Source organism: Scophthalmus maximus, chromosome 14 (genome assembly GCF_022379125.1).
Source record: "Scophthalmus maximus strain ysfricsl-2021 chromosome 14, ASM2237912v1, whole genome shotgun sequence".
NCBI lineage: Eukaryota > Metazoa > Chordata > Actinopteri > Pleuronectiformes > Scophthalmidae > Scophthalmus > Scophthalmus maximus.
Window position 1 is genome coordinate 7,216,823 of NC_061528.1, and position 17,586 is coordinate 7,234,408.

At 41.2% G+C, this 17,586-nt stretch overlaps 1 protein-coding gene across 24 annotated transcripts in view; it reads right to left on the minus strand.

Annotated features, from left to right (window-relative positions):
* sox1a (SRY-box transcription factor 1a) overlaps positions 1-17,586 on the minus strand; it is a 79,731-nt gene that overhangs the window by 33,741 nt on the left and 28,404 nt on the right. For 2 of the 24 annotated variants that reach the window (XR_007032148.1, XR_007032142.1), the window contains exon 1: positions 12,502-12,614. The exons of the other annotated variants lie outside the window; for them this stretch is intronic. The gene's annotated coding sequence lies outside the window, so the exon portion shown is untranslated. Of the gene's footprint in view, positions 1-12,501; positions 12,615-17,586 lie in introns of those variants that run through there. 24 annotated transcript variants of the gene reach the window in all.

A 17,586-nucleotide genomic window follows, 5' to 3' on the forward strand; every position in this document is an offset into this window, starting at 1 on the left:
AATCCTTTTTTATATTTATGTATTTAGTCTTAGGCCAACATTTGCAAACCAGCATACTTTAAGTATCACATGTTGCATTATTATGTTGCCTGCAACTGACCCATACGAATAAGTAAAGGCTTGTAAGAATATTTCCAATTTCAAAATGTTATGTACTTAATTGTAAATAATTGCAAAACATGGGGAGTCCTGATTAACTAATGCATTTTTAGGCTTGCATTATCATGGCTGGGGTAACATTTTCTTTATAGCTTCCTTACTGTCCTCTATCCTATATATTTTCTAACAGTATGAAGATGAAGATACAAACACACAAAGTCATCCAGCCCATGTCCAGAGGACGTCACTAAAGAAGACTGTCAAAAAAAAACCCAACCCAGACGGAATCAGACATTTCATTACATACTCCCAAAACAATATGTTGACATTCAAGTGACAAAGCTCTCTCCAGCAGGAAGTGATTATAATGTGAAAACAGGAGGAAGACGGGTGACAAATATTAAAGGATGATAAAGTTCATATTGGGAGGAGGTCGGGTTGTGACAACGGGTTGAGAAACCAGCGGACTTCAACATGGAAGACCGCCGTTTATGTCCGATGGTCAACATTTGTTTCATGAAACTATGACTATGACCATGACAACCGCATCATATCATAGCTCTACCCCATGAGCACAGTTGGAATCAGCCAGAGCAAAGGGAAACACATACTTCATCATCACAGATGCTTCTCACAGCAAGGTAAAACTCAGCTAATAACTAGTCGATTTGCTTTAGGTCTTCAAACTAATAAGAACAAACAAAATTGCTATTGTGAATTTCTTGGTTAAATCAAACTCGGTCTTCAGGAGGCACGTGAACACACCTACAGTACACTGGGAAGAATATGTGCATAGAGACACAACACAGAGTTTTGACTGTTCTTGGTGAAGGTGCGCACTTCTTTGTTTATATCGGCACATAAAATTGTTGATTGAATAAATATCATTATACATGTGAGAACTCTTGAAGTGGAGAGCGACTGTATTGGGAAACATAGCAGCTAGAAATTTATATTGTTCCAGTATGTTTTCTTTTAACCATAGGTATTTTCTAAAAAGAGATGTCCACAATTTCTTCATCGATTCTCTCCATTTCCAACATGTACAAACACAAACCGGTTTGTATTTACATACAAACTGTTAGTTAGGACTTTTTACATCATAGCGAACCCAACTCCAGAGAGATACGCTATTGATGTCATGTTAACTAGCCCCCTTGTGTTGCATTCCATTGATTTATTGGTGGCCCAGTGTCCATTCAATACACCCAATCTGCGTCTGAAATCCAATTCACCCCACCACCACTGAATTACAGTATATCAATGGACGTACATCTTCACAGGCGCACTTAAACCCAGGTTACTGGGAGAAATTATAGGGAAGACTAGGGAGTTAAGGGACATCTTCACATGCACTGCAGTGACCTTGTAAGTGAAAAATCTTCACTCACCTGCAGCAGGTCAGCAGTTACATTTCTCACCTAGTGAATCAAGGGTGACATTCACTGTTAATTGTAGTAATTTACAATTTTTCTGGCTGATTCGTCCTTCAGATGACATCAAAACATCTCTTGGTAATATCCGACATGCCAAAAGCATCCTTTCATCCACTTCACTACAGCATAAGAACCTTATTCTATCCAGTGATCTAGCCAGGATCCTAAAAAAAAATGTGAAACTGCAAAAATGCTGCATAAATCATCCAATGTCCAGATTTCTTAAAAAAGTCTGGTGTTCACTGTCATGTAGGCTGACCAGTTGATGCTCCCCACAATTTAAAAAAAAAGAGTAATATTTACAGTTATATAGATTTTGCAAAGGTAAGAACAACTTGATTTCAATGTGAACGTGGAAACACATTTAATACCAAGTGCTAATGTAATCCAGCAAAGCACAAAGTCTTCTCAGGTGTTAATAGAGAGTTGATTCAGCACGCAGCATAACAAGCTATCTGACTGTCTCCTTTTCACTGAACACTGAAATCAAGTGTCGTGTTACTCACAGAGATCCGACGTATCAAGTGTTTCACCGAGCAAACACGCCACGCTAACAGAGCTGTCAATGAATATTCTTAAATTCAATTACTTGCAAATTGATTTAAAGGAACAACAGAATGTGGCCACCTGCCACGCGGGTTCTGAATGCACTGCAGGACTCACAGACATGCACTGAAGTCCGGAGATTTTCCTGAACTTCAGATTTTCTTCTGGAACTTTTCCTGCCAACCCCCGCCAAGTAAAATTTCTGGAGAATGTGAACGAGTGAGCCCGTGTGAGAAAAAACTGCTGGAAAATCTCTGGAATTCACAGTGAGTAGGCGTGTTGATGACTGTAAACCAAAACACTTGCTTTCCGCAGCCGAATTATCCGCGCCCGCCTGCATGATCTACCCAGAATGCCACAGAATGTTCCGTTGATGTAAACGCGTCTGACTCAGAGAATCTCCTGCCAAGTTCATCATATGTGAACGGCAAACTCCTGGAAATGTCCAGATTGCACTAATTGAAACAATGAAATGTAGGTCAAGGCTAAAAGAAAAATCAACGGAAATGACGGCAGAGAGTTCACGTAACTTATTTGCAATCAACAACATAAATTGTCCTGTTTGGAAATACTTCATCCATTGTTCAGTGGTAAGTAGATGGCAAAGTAGCGGAACGTCAAGATCAAGTTGCAGGTAAGCTATGTTAACCTTCACTAACAACCAGAGGCCACATCTTGAAAATATGCACCTGGAAGAGTGTGGCTGTTTCGGTGGACATATCTGCATCAAGGTCAATTTGTAATGTTTGAATGTAGATATTTAAAAAACATGTTTATGTTAAAATAAATACACAAGTAGTAATCTGTTTTCTTGTATTGGTTTTCCCTCCTATGGTCACAACGAATAAACAAGGATAAAATTCAGATGGTTTTAACCTGTGTGTTCAAAAATGATGTTTGATTATAGACGATATATAATCAACTTTGGTTCAGTTTTGACAGAATACATGACATAACACTTCAACTTCAGTGACTGCTTCGAAAGTAATCCCTCTATAGCAGATTCTTACTATACAGATTCATTTAACTTTCACCTGTCCTTTACAAGAACCCGATCCTATCTGGACTAAAAGACGGATATTTCTTTTTACTCCACATTTCATTGGGATGTCGGGGGCAGTGGACGCAAGATAAAATGGGGTCTTAACAGTGTCCACTTTGCTGTGTTTATAAAAAGTGGATGATAGATCAGAGAAGACCAGCTAAGTGAAAGGTCGACACACGAGCCAGCATTAGGTTTATGCCAGTCATTGGTGCTGGTGCTATAAAATGCAAAAATATTCCAACAGCATGAGGTTTAACATCAAGCCAGTAGTTGGTGTAAATGTTGTGTGCGCGTGTATCAGCCGTCAAAGATACTGTGCACAGAGACGAAATGGGAAAAGTAGCTCAGTATTTTTATGTTCATCTGTCTGTCATACACATCTTAGTTGATGTGGAAACAAAAATGATAATCATTATAGTTTACCATTTCAAATAGGCACCGACAGCACTGAAACTAATTTATCAGTGATGTTTTATTGAACATCAGTACAAAAATCTAAAGGGCAAAATAACAGTCAAACTTTTAAGGCTAAAAGGCTAATAGATCAGATCACACAAATGTCTAAATGTGGCAGTGGAATCATCATAATGCAGTGAGAGCACACCTCAAGCTCAGTCCAAAGACTGTACGTATAGAAATAACAGGCGCTGAGTAGTGCTCGGCTAATTAGTTTTCCAGCGGAGCATAAATGAGACCATTTCACAGCACAATGTTAAATCCAAGGGTTCAAGGCGACGGCCTTAACGTGAAAGTCTTTTCTTCCACCTCTCACTTCTCCAATCTTTCACATAAACTTTCACATAAGCTAAAAATTGTAATTCCATTCACGTTTTCCTATCTTAGTCCATGAAAATGGACATGGCAGCACAAACACTAAGCCATAATCACATAATACTGACAAGGACACGAAAAAAAAACTGAAACTATTTTTCTTTTCAGTAAAGACACAAACTTAAGACAAGTATTCAGTGGCACAAAATTCGAGGTAGAGATTGATGCTGAGGGGCTCACGTTGATGGGGGTTGCACCTAAAAGCATATGGTTTAATTTCAGGAGTCAATTCCACACATGCAAGTGCACACTTGCGCACACACACACTTAGTGACTACAGCTAGGAGAACTGTATATTGCATCTGAGTGGAGCTGAAATTGCATTGATTGGAAAACAAGTACAAAATGTGTACTTTTTTTTTTTTCTCAAATGGAGAAGCTCCTCTCAGGGTCATGCACCTCTTACCGCTGTGCTAATTGCAACCTTATTAGCCAGGAAGGACTCAGGTGCTGCAGAAATGCTTCAGTGAGGGACATCTGCGGCTGACAGTGCCTGGAAGGCCATCTCATCCAGGCTCAATAGCTAATGAACAAACACAAGGATTTTCATTCAGTTTAATTATCATCACAATGAATGGATTTCCAGGTCCTTTTGATTGTCGTTCTCAGCATATCATCCTCCCATCAGCCTGTCAATCACCTCAGCCCACAAACAAACCCACAGTCGGTCGACACACTGTCAAACGCACACAAAACACAGGTACACACAAAAGGCGCGCGCACGCACACGCACTAACACAGAAAATCGGATCAGCTAATTAAGATGTGGCGGCTGAGAGGGAAGTAAACTCAAACAGGGCTGGACAGATGTCTCACTCTGGTGACTTCAAAAGGCAAATAAAGAACACAGGGCCATGTAATGTGATTTAGATATAATGCTTCCAGGTCAGGGGTGATGGCTACACTGCTGGGCAGTGGGAGAGCGGCTGACAAGCGTGTAACTAACCATGACGGATGGGAATTCAATGGACTGCTTACTCTACACACTTTGAGCTCGACGGGAACAAATTACACGGCTAACCACCTTGTCGGCTGGAGCGGAGGAGAAGATTCATTTGTTCCCAGAATATTTTTTGACACATGTATGGACCATAATCAAGTCAGACAAGATGGCATTGTGAGGGAAATCCTCCTCTCTGACCCTGCAATAGTAAAGTCCAGTCACGACGACTGAATGATATGATTAATGAGAAAAAAAACCCTCTGCAGTGTTCCCGCAGCATTGGAACATACAAGACAATGATGTCAGGTCCACTGATGAATTGAATGTTAAATGACAACTTCGGTGTGTTATAGTAAATGTTTGACTCAAACTGAAATTAAAATTGAATTCATGCTTGGTGTTCGTTTTGAATTCCCAAAAAATAAGTTCTCTATGGTCTCCGATTGATTAATACAAATAGTTTTTTATATTCCAATAGCCAGGTAGGCTGCTAACCAGTGACACTGTTAGCTGTTACTTACAGTGTCTGAACAGTTCATTAAGCAAAAGCAAAAAGTGTATTCCCATAAACCAGAAGAAAATAGACTTGAAGCATAAAAATATATATTGGGTCATATGTGTTTAGCACGAATGCAATGTGAGCTGTTACCCAAGTGTTTATACAGTACTTAATCTGTAAAGGCACATCCGTTGGAAGAGTGAAAAGGTGAAGATCATAGAGAGACAGAAGGGGCATAATATTGTTTAAATAGTGGGATAAGAGCGCATATTTTTCAGAGAGTCTATCCAGGAAAACATTCATATTGCTGCACTCAGTTGTTCACACAAAAAGTGCTACGAATAGTATTATAACAAATATTTAAAAAAGAGCTTCAGACGGAAGTTGAATCCTTTGCTCCTTTTCTCCACTCAGCACAGCTGGCCAGTCCAGGTGTGAAGTGGGTGTGAAGGTCGCCTCATATTTTAGAGAGTTACTGAAAGGCCCCGTTCAGACCTGATAGTAACATGCATCCTGAGAGATCCCATCACAAGAGGACAGCGCTAAGCTGAACAACTGGCATTTAAATGCACTCCGAATGGGTGTAGATACAGTGGGGGCCACAAAGAAATCAACATATGGGCACGGAGAAGTGTAAAAATGTAGTGGGTCGGAGGACGGAGGCGGTCCTTCATATGTGGCCCAGGATGCGTTTTCGCTCACATGTCCAGACCACCACTGAATGTCTTCTGCATCATCTCAAGACGCATTTGAATGCGCTCACACCTGTCCACTTGAGATTGGATCACTCAGGATGAATGCTAATACCAGGTCTGAACATTGTGAAAGGGTTGGACACACAACGCCTTCAAACGGAACTCGTGAGCTTGTGGTTACGACATCAGCAAGTTGTGTACAGCTTGGCGTTCAAGAGGTTACAGTTAGTCGTGAGAACGAAGCTGCTAGGCAACAGCGACATGGACACTAGTATTCATGTTCCTGTCGAGAAACCACAAAGGCTCAAAATTTAGGAGGCTATCAGGTGGGGAAAGTAATGCAGGAAATGCCAGAGCATAATGACAGAGGGAAAAGATGAGGCCGTTGGCAAATGTGAAAATTTATCGGAGACGTATTCGAAAATTACAAAACCCCCCGATACAACAAGAACTATATTAGCGTAACATCCAACAAACAAGTCACAACTCGTGAACTTGGAGCTTTCAGAAAACTCAGAGATCCAAGGTCGTGAGTTCCATGAAGGAGAGCCAGCTAATGCCCGTTAGGACACCGTCTCTGTGTAATACAGATCCAACATGGGAGTGTTCAGTTGGAATAACATGAACGAAAAAGTAAATGGTATCTAGTTAGCCTAGCTTTTGTGGCTTCCACTTTCCAAGTGGACTCGAATCCCAATACATAACCATAGGGTCAAGAGCTACAGCGTGCTACAGTCAGCAGCACATCCTGCTAGTTGATCGGGTCCGCTACTGCCATGTGCCCACCCAAAATGGCCTGAAACCTGATATCATCTCCACAAATATGCCCAAACTGATCTGATAACTTTTAAAAAATTGGAGTTATGCACATCAGCAGCAATACTATTGTGGTTTACGTCAACTTGAATGAATTGTGAGCATTGTGTTATTATTTTTGTCATTATATAAAATGTCTTCCATTTTGCAATTATCATTTTCTCACAAACAGCCAGTATGAAAAAAATAAATCATTATTTGGGAATCCTCCGGTTAGAGGAAAGCAAAAGACAAAGACATTTCTGAAGCTCAAGAGAATTTCTGAGGTGAGTGCATATGGGGTGGAGAGCTGAGACGAGCGATTAACAAGACAAGAGCATTTAGACATCCTGAGGACGTGGTGAGGGAGGGAATTAAGGCAATGAAGGGTTAAAACATTTCACCTATTATGCTCTCACTCTTTCGTACACTCTGAGAAATTAATAGGAGAAATTAGGAAAGCAATTACCACATTTAATTGGACTAATTCTTCTCATCCTGTCACAGCTGCATCTAGAGGTACACTTTCCAACCTCCCCCTGCATGTCTTTTTCACCCTTGCACGAGCGCTATTATTAATTTTTACAAATTTCCGTGGACGTCTTTTAGCCTTTGACATCCAAAACCATTAAGGGGCGAACTCCACACTGTGTACTGTGTGCTCTGTACTCGATTCAACTCTTCATGTCTTACTTCTGGAAAAAGGAAGAAAACAACGCCGCAGTTATTTTTGACAGAGGAAGTGGGATCGCAATTAACAAATGAGCTTTTGTGTTGTGTACAAACTCTTTTGGACAGGCAACTCGGTCAATATAACCTTGTTGCCACTCATGTTTAACTCAATTTGCCTGTGTCTTCTGAAAATAACTGAAGAAAGCCATTTGTCTTGTCTTTTTTTTGTTGTTGCTGTACATATAACATAGATAAATGGTGGCGTATTACATTAATACAGGTGATTTTTCACAAATGTTTTAAAAATTCTCAAAAATTGTGATTGGTCAGGATGAAACATAAAAAGATAAAAAGAGCAATTTTTTTCTCTTATCAGTAACACAAATCTTGTATAGATATTTCCACTGTAAAGCTTTTACTAACAATAACCCTATCACAATTAATGAAATAATGTAAATACAGCAATCACACATAATAGGTGGTGATCCCTCCCACCGTAGTTAAATGGAAGAATATAGACTGTGGGGAATATAAGTAAAGCACGACATCCCGATCATGTATGACATACCCGTTTGATATTTGTCACAAATCAAAACAATCCTGGACGCCTGTTCGACCTTTCTGTCGAGTATAAATCCATTTGAACAATTGGTGACACAAGCTGTGACATGTAAGCAGGAGAAAATTGAGAAAGGGTGAGAGAAAATGCCAATGGATTAATAGTTTGATTTGACAAAAAAAAACACAGAGAGTGGAACGCCCCGACCTCTGCAGCGTCCGTAAAGTCTGACTTGCTGTAGCTCAACACTACTGTCTTAGTGATTCATTGATTGGATTGATCCTGACTTGGGAGTCAAACTGTTTTTCACACAGGAAGGAGTGGCGGGAGCATCTGTTGCCCCCCGATAGCTTTGACTTATTTGACTTTGCCTGACACAGAGAGATGGCTGCCTGCTTTGATGCATCTCAGAAAAACAGTGGCCACAATGTGTTAACCCCGGCCCACAGCGGCGAGTCCCTCTGGGGCCACTCAGAAAATGTCCTGGCCCTGATGGGCTGATGGGAATCAGAGGAAATCAATAAGCAATGATAGACTTCTGCTGTCCACTCAGCTAATCCTGTTAGTGATAGCTGTGGATTTAATCGAATGGTTGCACACACACTACAGACGCTCAGACACCGAGACAAGTGTGTGTGTGTACGCACACACGCACGCAAACCTCCAAGTACACTTAACCCCACAACATTCTCATGGATAAGATCTGCAGATCTTCTTCACGCTCCCTCCGCCGTCATTTTGTTGAAACAAGCAGCAATTTGAGAGACAATTCATTCGGCGGCTAGAGGAGAATCAGTCAATTTAATAAATCCTTTGCTCATAGTCCAAGTTGGACCCGATTGCGGGAACATTTTTCATTGGAGCTAAAGACGTGGAATAAAGACACATTTTGTCCCTATGATCATTTGATAAAGGATCTCCTTTTTTGATATGGAGATCAGTACAATGCATGGCAGTGTATGGGAAGCCGAGCAGAAATGGACTTCCTTTGACAAAGACGATCTCTCCACATGCTGTATACATATCAAAGTGACATAAGCCCTGATAGCTTCTCTCAATACACGAGCCACACATATGTTGCAAAGTATTTCTGGGTTAATACTTTAACCCACACTCCTGTGAGTGAATAGGCATTATAAAAGCAGGCCCCAGTGGCACATGTTTAAAGGTACATTAAGAGAGCACATCAATTGTAGATGACATAATCCCCGGCCCTCTTTTCAGTCGCTCTCTCTCTCACTTCCTTAATCTCTCCGTTCTTTAACCCTCATCTTCTGAGAGGTTGAAAGCTCCCTTCATCTTCTCCTCAAGCTAGCGGAGAAACCACAAGCTGCCTGGGGAGGGAGGAGAAGAAGAGGTATTACTGAAGTCTGATTAAATTAACACTCTGATTCAGATTTCTTGCCTTCTCCTCCCTCTCCTCGCCTTGTCCGACTGTGTGGCGTCTTTGCAAATTAGGTGAACTTGTTAGATGAGGGTTCGAATGCGCGTAATGTGTGTGCCTGTGTGTACACGTGCATTTGCTTTTAATTAATTACTCTTGTCTGTGTCATTAGCGGGATCCATGACTTGGGCTCCTGATTTGCATAGGTGTCTTTGATAAATAAATAAATATCAGATAATGTGAATTAATAAAAGGCTGCAGAGTTCTCCTCTCATCCTCATCCACCCCCCTCTAGCCCCCTGTAACCTCCTGTAACCTCCAGCCTCGCCCGGCTCTCTTCGAGGCAGAGAGCGGAACCGTCCCCTGTAGAAGTGCTTTAATTACAAGGTACCTACATCCAAATAACAAGAGGTTTACATAATTCCCGCGTGAGCCGCTCATTATTCAGAAACTATTCTCACTATCCCCATCTCCTCCCACCTCTAATACAAATGGTGTTCAACAATGTCTGGAGATCCCACAATGCACATCCTATAAGTTGAAGTGAAAATTAAGAAAAGTTCACTTTGTCTCACATACTACATCCAATTTACTTCCTTACATGCAAACTGAATTCCAGGCCAGACAGATTAAATTCCACTATCTGAAGCTAATTAATCATTTCCATTGTGTCCAATATTGTCATAAGAAAGGTGCTTAGTTGACACTCTTAATTCATACAATGTGGCATCTCTCATCTAGTGTGATCAGTACAATGTGACAACAGTAGCAATAAAAATAATCTAGCTATATTAATTATATTAATGGTATCAATTATATCCAATATAGACATTCTCCAAGGCTATATATATATATATATACACACACAGACATGATTATATAAATGGAAGTAGGAATGTGCAGACAGTCACAAATGTGGTCCTCTCTCCTCTACAGACATTTAACAAACCCATACACCTCCCACCTCACCATCCAATCTGGCTCCTTCTCAAATCGTCTCCATATATTTTTTTCTTCTTCCTTAATTCTAATTTAAAAACCTGTCCCCAAAAAAATTATATATATAAGAAATTGGCGACGTATGGAAATTATGCAATTTTATTACTTCTGGCCATTCAGTCTCTGAACCAAGGCCATTGTCCTCCTTCTTCTTCATTGACCCCATCCTTCCTCCGCCCATCTGCTCCAACTAGGTGATGTTTATCTGCAGCAGGAGGAAATTAAAGCCTTGCTTCATGAGCAGCAGATATGCAAATCTTATACAGTGCAAAATAGATTGCAGAGCTCACACGGTGGACGGTGTGTGTTGGGCCGTCCATTGAGCCCGACTGATTTGAAATCCAAATCAAGACATGGAATTACGAGACACATGTGGCTTCCTTTAGAAAAAAAAGTCTTGACTTTCAGATATTAGGGGAAAATAAATAAAGAGGGAGATAGAGGAGAATTAATAGTGGAAGAAAAAAAAAAAGGTTATTTATTCAGGTGGTCCATCAGGGTATGGTTTAATAACTCTTCTTCGACCACAGGTGAACGCTTATCTGAAGCCCTGACACGCGCAGCATGGAAAATAAGTTCCTGTGATATCACCATTTTACGGGATATGTATTTTCTTGAACTCGCAAAATTGGAAAGTAATGGTGGCCATGCAAAATGCCTTGCAGTTGTGAAGTATGTAATTTTGATATGCATTAGTGTTATTGTCAGGCGGGGTTGTATGGGCTGTTTCCTCGTGTGATTGCAGGTCTGGCTTGTATTGTGGGAGGGAGGCAGACGGGAGGAGATAGTATTAAACCTGTCCTTGCCATTCCAATCGGTCTGCATGTTTCTCTCTATCATTCTGCAGTTTCTATCCACTTACGCTATAATTAAGTTTCCTGACCCCTGCCTTGCAGCTTTAACTAGGCATTGGGAAATATACAGCCACTGCAGATCTCTTAGCCTGATGTGCTCTCTCTCTCTCTCTCTCCCTTCCCCCCCCCCCCTTCCCGCCTCCTTTCCCCGTTTATGAAAATTTCTCTCTCCCACTTTCTCTTTCTTTCTCCGAGTCTCCATGGCACTGTAATGGAATAAGAATTATTAATCGAGTAATTGTGTGGAACACATTAGTTTGCATTGAATTTCTCTCTCTCATTTTCGATGCTTGATTATCAGGCTATTGGGCCGACTATACCCCCCCCCCCCCCCCCCAAACTCCAAACACATAACACATGCCCACATACACACAAACACACACACACACACACAGGCTGGATCACACTTCTCTAAATAGCCTAATCTCCCCCTCTTTCTCATGTGCATGCATGGACACACGCATGCATACAAACTCTCTCTCTCTGTCTCTCTCTCTCTCTCTCTCTCTCTCCCTCTCTCATACACACACACACAAACACACACACAATGGGCTGAAGTGCGTGTTTGCATCACACCTAATTCTTAATGTGTGCGTGAGATGCTGGAGGAGGCTCCTGCTGATTGGAAGAATTTTGTAATGTCCCTTTAACCTCCAACACGCCTGATAAAAAATTTAAAAAATACAGACAGAAAATAACCTCCAGCATATGTACAAACATGAATTACAAAAATAGAAGAAAAAAAAATATCAGAGACAGGCGGGCTGGCACTGACATTCATCATAAAAAAACCCTCTTCAATCATAATTAGTCTAATTAATTTAAATCAGTGTTGGATGCCTATCTAAATACAGTGACAACACAAAATGAACATCCTCCCTGCAGCACATAGCCTCAGCCCATACGTTCCCATAGTGAAACACACCCTCGTAGGATTAGAGCAGAAGAATAGGGGGATTATTATTTCATGACCTTTCAATCCGCTGCCTGTCAGGTTGAACTAAAGCCATATATGCTGCTGGAGGACTAATCTCCTTCTCCCTTTGTGTCCGCAAGGGATGTGTCATTTCTTTATCCCCTCTATCCAGATTTACACCATAAAATAAACTTCCTAGCCTGATCTGATAAGAAGCCATCTCCTTACCGGGATAAGGCTGCGGTGCCTCGTCTCCCTGCTTCCCCCCGTAGCCGTATTTTTGGGTGTCAGATAACTCAGACGGGGATGGGAACAGTCAGGAAATGCCACTTTGTCTGTCTGGTAGCAGGTGACAACAAAACGACAGTGACTCTGATTAGAAAACACCCTCCGTCTCTTCCCCCATCGCTGCCACCGCTCTTCTCTTTCTTTCCCTCTTCTCCAAAACCCTCAAAAAAATAAAAATAATCGCACATCATCAACACTTGCCAGGTGAGACACAAATAAATTGATATTTGCAGGCAAAAACGTCACGTCACAGACACACACTTATGTTGCTTTTGTTATCATCCCATCTTAATTACTGGTAAGTCATCACTGCTTCAGCTGTCAGTCTGAGCCATGATCTGCTGATCCGACTGCTGCCGTCTGCCCGTCCTGTCTCCCCATCTCCCTCCCCGCTGTGTGATTCTTTTTGATTATTTAATGTACCTGAGTCATATTTTAGATGCTTCTTTAGACTGCAAAGCTCTCGCTATTGATGAGATTTGATTCACACGAAATCCTGGCATTTTCATTATGAGTCCTCTCTCCTGCTGCCTAAAGGTCACAGCCTACAGGTGGCAGAAATGAGCATTATGGATCGGAGGGGCAGAGGTTTGCAGCAGGATACAGTATGTAGTCAGCACTTAAGAACTGTTGTAAAATCATTTAATTTATCCTTCGTTCTGAGTAAATCAAATGATAAATATAAAAACTGCCATGTAGGTGATTGGCGCTGCAGGAACTAATGCATCAAATGGAAACAAACAATTTGTGGTGTAAAAAGTATTATTCTTTTTACCACTACAGAGAGCTACAATTAGTCCACACTCCAAAGCCTTCACTATATTTAAAATTAAAATTTAAAAAAGCTTGGGGTGAACACGTTGACCAAAAATAAAAAGCTTCAACAGCAGGGTCGACTTTCAGCAAATTAGATAATGTAGAGCACTGTCAAATCCAATCATCACTTATTTCCTTTTATACTCGTTTAATATCCATTTTTTAACATACTTTTATAGACACATCTTGATCTTTATTGATTGATTTGTAGTATTCAATGATATTCAACGACATTTTGTCGGTGGAATTTTGGCTGTGTCACATTTAAAAACAACAGGAGTTGACCTGAAGTTCTTTACAACCAAGGAAAAAAAAAACAACTATAGATATAAAATGGGGGAGAAAGTTTATAGAATCAATCTGGACTAATAGATGAATCTGCATTCATTTACTCTGTTTCTCCTGTAAGAGAGACTGTGGAGACTCAAACTGACTCGTTTACCCCGAGTGGAAGTGTTGCAGTTCATTGAGAGCCATGCAGGCGCTGTATTGTCTTCTCGCTCAGGACCTCTCGCCGCGGCTGGACCCTAAAAGCAACTATTCATCTGCTCCTTTTGGATTTACGGCTACTGCTGCTTGTTAGTCAGTCACCTCCCAAATCTGAGCGGTGGGCTATTTCTTTGCCGTGATAGGCACGACACAACCTTTCTGCTTGTCTGCAAAACAGGATCCCCCCACACAGGCAGCAACGTCCTTAGTCTTTTTTTCCTCCCCTTTCCTCTTCATCACGACACAATTGAATGGCAGGTGCATTTTTCAGAAAAAAGCAGTGGCTGTTTGCGAGCATACTGTATCGCCAAAAACTGCTTTAAAAAAAAAATCAGGCGAACGCGAAGGAATTATACAAAAAAAAAAACAGGCTATCTTAAAAGTGACAAAAATGTCTCTTTTAAAATGTCAGAGTTATGGTGATAAGAATCTGAGGATGCAGGGAGGACTTTGGTGAGAAGTGACTAATTACCCTGTGGACCGTCCTGATAGTGGAGAATAATTAGATTTGCACAAAAGACCCCAAACCAGCATCTGAATAACAAGAGCAACATTTTCAATAGAAAATTTAATTTGATTTTGTTGCGAGTTCCCTGCGTGCACTCGAAAGGGAAATTGGGAGAAAGTATTATAGGGACAAAACAAAAAAACCCACAAAAAAAACGTCTTCTCAGGAAGGTTTCATGCCTGATTTGGTCGGAGAAAAAAAAAGCTGACAAAACCACCGGTAATCAAAGGAGGGAGTGTACGGCCTGCACAGGAGCTTATACATTCACAATTAGATGGTGATTAGATTAGAAAAACTTATTTACTAAACAGATCAAGTGAAATGGTCTGGAATGGATTATCATGAAAGCAGCGATTAACCCTTTGTCATCGTTTTTATAAGAAAATTGATTTAAAATACAATTTTTTGATCAATTAAAAAATAGATAATTAATCTTTCAATAAATACATTTAATTGTTATGAGGGTAAAAACAGTGAGAAATAAATGCAGTTCAAAAATTAAAAAAAGACTAATAAACTAATTTAAAAGATTTGAATGATCACACATTCGCATATAAATTAAACTGGCTATGACACATTAAATGTAAAAATTTACACCCACTGAAAAAAAACAAACTTGAATTGTATTTAAAAACAGCCTCGATTGGGGAAATTTATAATCCAGATGGTGAGGTAGAAATAAAACAAAAAACAGGGAGGAAATTGATGACTATATCATGCAAAGGGGAATTATTCTTCCATCGCTTTGTAAAATATCAGCTTTCATCGTAGCCTGTGAAGACGGGCATATGCTTACTATGTAGGCCACACTACATGCAAATGGTGTAAGAGTGCTTTAGAAGATTAGAAGATAGACACCGAGCCCACAGTGGGCTGAGAGGAGTGGGCTCTCCTCCAAGACCGTGTCCCATCTCCTCAGGACTCGAAAGAAAGAAGAAAAAAAAAGGCATCCTAATCCTTTACCTTTCATAGTGATCTAAAGCCGATTTAAAACTGTCACTACCCTAGTTTGTGTTTATTTCATGTTCATCTGCAGCTCAAGGCGATACTCTGCACACCCACTTATGACAAGAGCAAAAAGATGTGTGTGAGTGAGTGAGAAAGAGAGGGAGAAAAGAAATCACAGAATAAAAAAAAGAGAGAGGGATAGAGAGAGGAGTGCATGCAGCGAACTGACCAGCAGATGAAGGAATACCCAATTCCTTTTGTGTGCGCGTCTATGTGCGATCTGACGGCACTAATTGTTGTTTTTTCTCTCTCGCGTGTTCAGACCTTGTGCTTCGAGTCTCAGACAACCACCTCTTATTATTTCATACGCCGTCGAACAAAAACCAAGCAACTCGGCTTGAATTCACTTCCAAAAATACACACTCCCACACACACAGATAGCCCACGAGACGGATGAGTAAACATCCCTCTCTCTCTCTCTTTCTCGTAGACACACACACAACAACACAAACCATTGACCGGCCAGTTTGCAGACCCACAGGCAGACCACCTTCCTCTCCTCTCCCTCCTGCTCCTCAAGGCCGTACTGTATTATTCTGTAAACAGCAAGAGCCCAGCATTGACAGAGCTAATCACTGGAGAGACAAGGCCTCTCTCTCTCTCCCTCTCTCTCTCCCTCTCACACACACATACACAGAATGATTGACACACAATGGCAGCAAATCTATGCAGTGCCCCCCTGTCTTGCTTTTTGCTTTCTCTCTCCCAGCTGAAAAGACAAGAGGGGAGGTTTGTGTGTGCGTGTGCATGTGTGTGTGTGTGTGTGTGTGTGTGTGTGTGTGTGTGTGTGTTGTTGGTGGCGGTGGTGTTACAACGACTGATGTCCAACAAACAGAGCCAGAGGACAAGTGAGGATGGCAAAAGATGAGCTTGTTTCTCGCACTGTTGCTATCCCTATACACCCTAATCCAACCCCCCCCCCCCCCTCGCTCGCTCGCATCGGTTAGGTGCACTAGCCAATCTGGAGAGAGTCTCAACCCCTTCTCATATGAATGTGATCCTTGTGCTGGCTGAAGCCCAGAGAACCACTGATCCTGTTATCATCTCACCGGAGAGAAGAGAGGAAAATGAGAAGGAGAAAAAAAAGAGAAATGGGAATAAGGGAGGTGCGTTGTTTATTGTTTGCTCACGCCTCCCGCATCAGCCGTCATCGTTTTGATGACCCGTAGCCCCGCTCTCGACACGTTAACGCCTCTATAATTTTAAACCTCAAGACACCTCTACTACTAAGTATGTCTTTTATGTCGGTGGGTGTAGATGACATGGGGAGAGTTGCCCATTAACTGTAAGGCTGCCGGCTCTTCTGAACAAAAAACCAAGAAGTGGCTAGAAAGAGTGTTTTTAATGTTGTTGAGGGTTTTACAGATCTATAATTAAATCAGACCTGATCTTCTAAATAATTTGTTTGGAATTTGATTTTGCACAACAGGAGTCAACTGGCCAATGTTGTCACGGTTCGAGTGAAATCATTTGTTTGCTTTTGCTGGAAATAGCAAATCAGAAACCATCCTCTCAAAGGAATTTTACCTCATCTACTGCATTGCACATAGTGCTGGCGCTTTTAATGTCTTCAATTGTCTCTTCATTATATTGTGTCTATGTTGCCTTGCTGCAGAAGTTTCCTCTAATGTGTGAAGACTTGAATTGAATTGAACTGAACCTCAAATTGCTCCCATTAAGTGATGACTCAAAATTAAACACAGTACAGTGGAGCACATTTATATTCTACATGATATTGGAAATATCTCATCATAATTCCGATTAAATTATTTTTCCCACAATTAACAATTAGCATGTTTCATTTATTATTGTTTTGAGGTTGTTTTCTGGCCATGCGTTGTTTCCTAAAGCGACAGGAAGTGTGGTTAGTTAAAGAGTGGACAGCTCTCCAGACTCCACTCACGCCCTCCTGGTATTGTCATAAGCACCACTCCTACGACACACTCCCTCAAGAGTCATCTCCCTCTGTTTCTCAGGACGTGGAGGGCCGCGCCGTGCCCTCCAGGGCACTGAAGCACACTCTGCCGAGTCTCTCGTGGGCATGTGGAAGCGCAGACGCACACCGCCGCCGCCATCTCTGCATATAGACTCATCCAGATAGCCAGGTGGACAACGCTTTCAATTCAGCTTGATGTTATCGCTTTCCTTTTCTTAGAGAAATATGAACCTGTCACATGGGGCGCCTTACAGATTTGTTACATAGT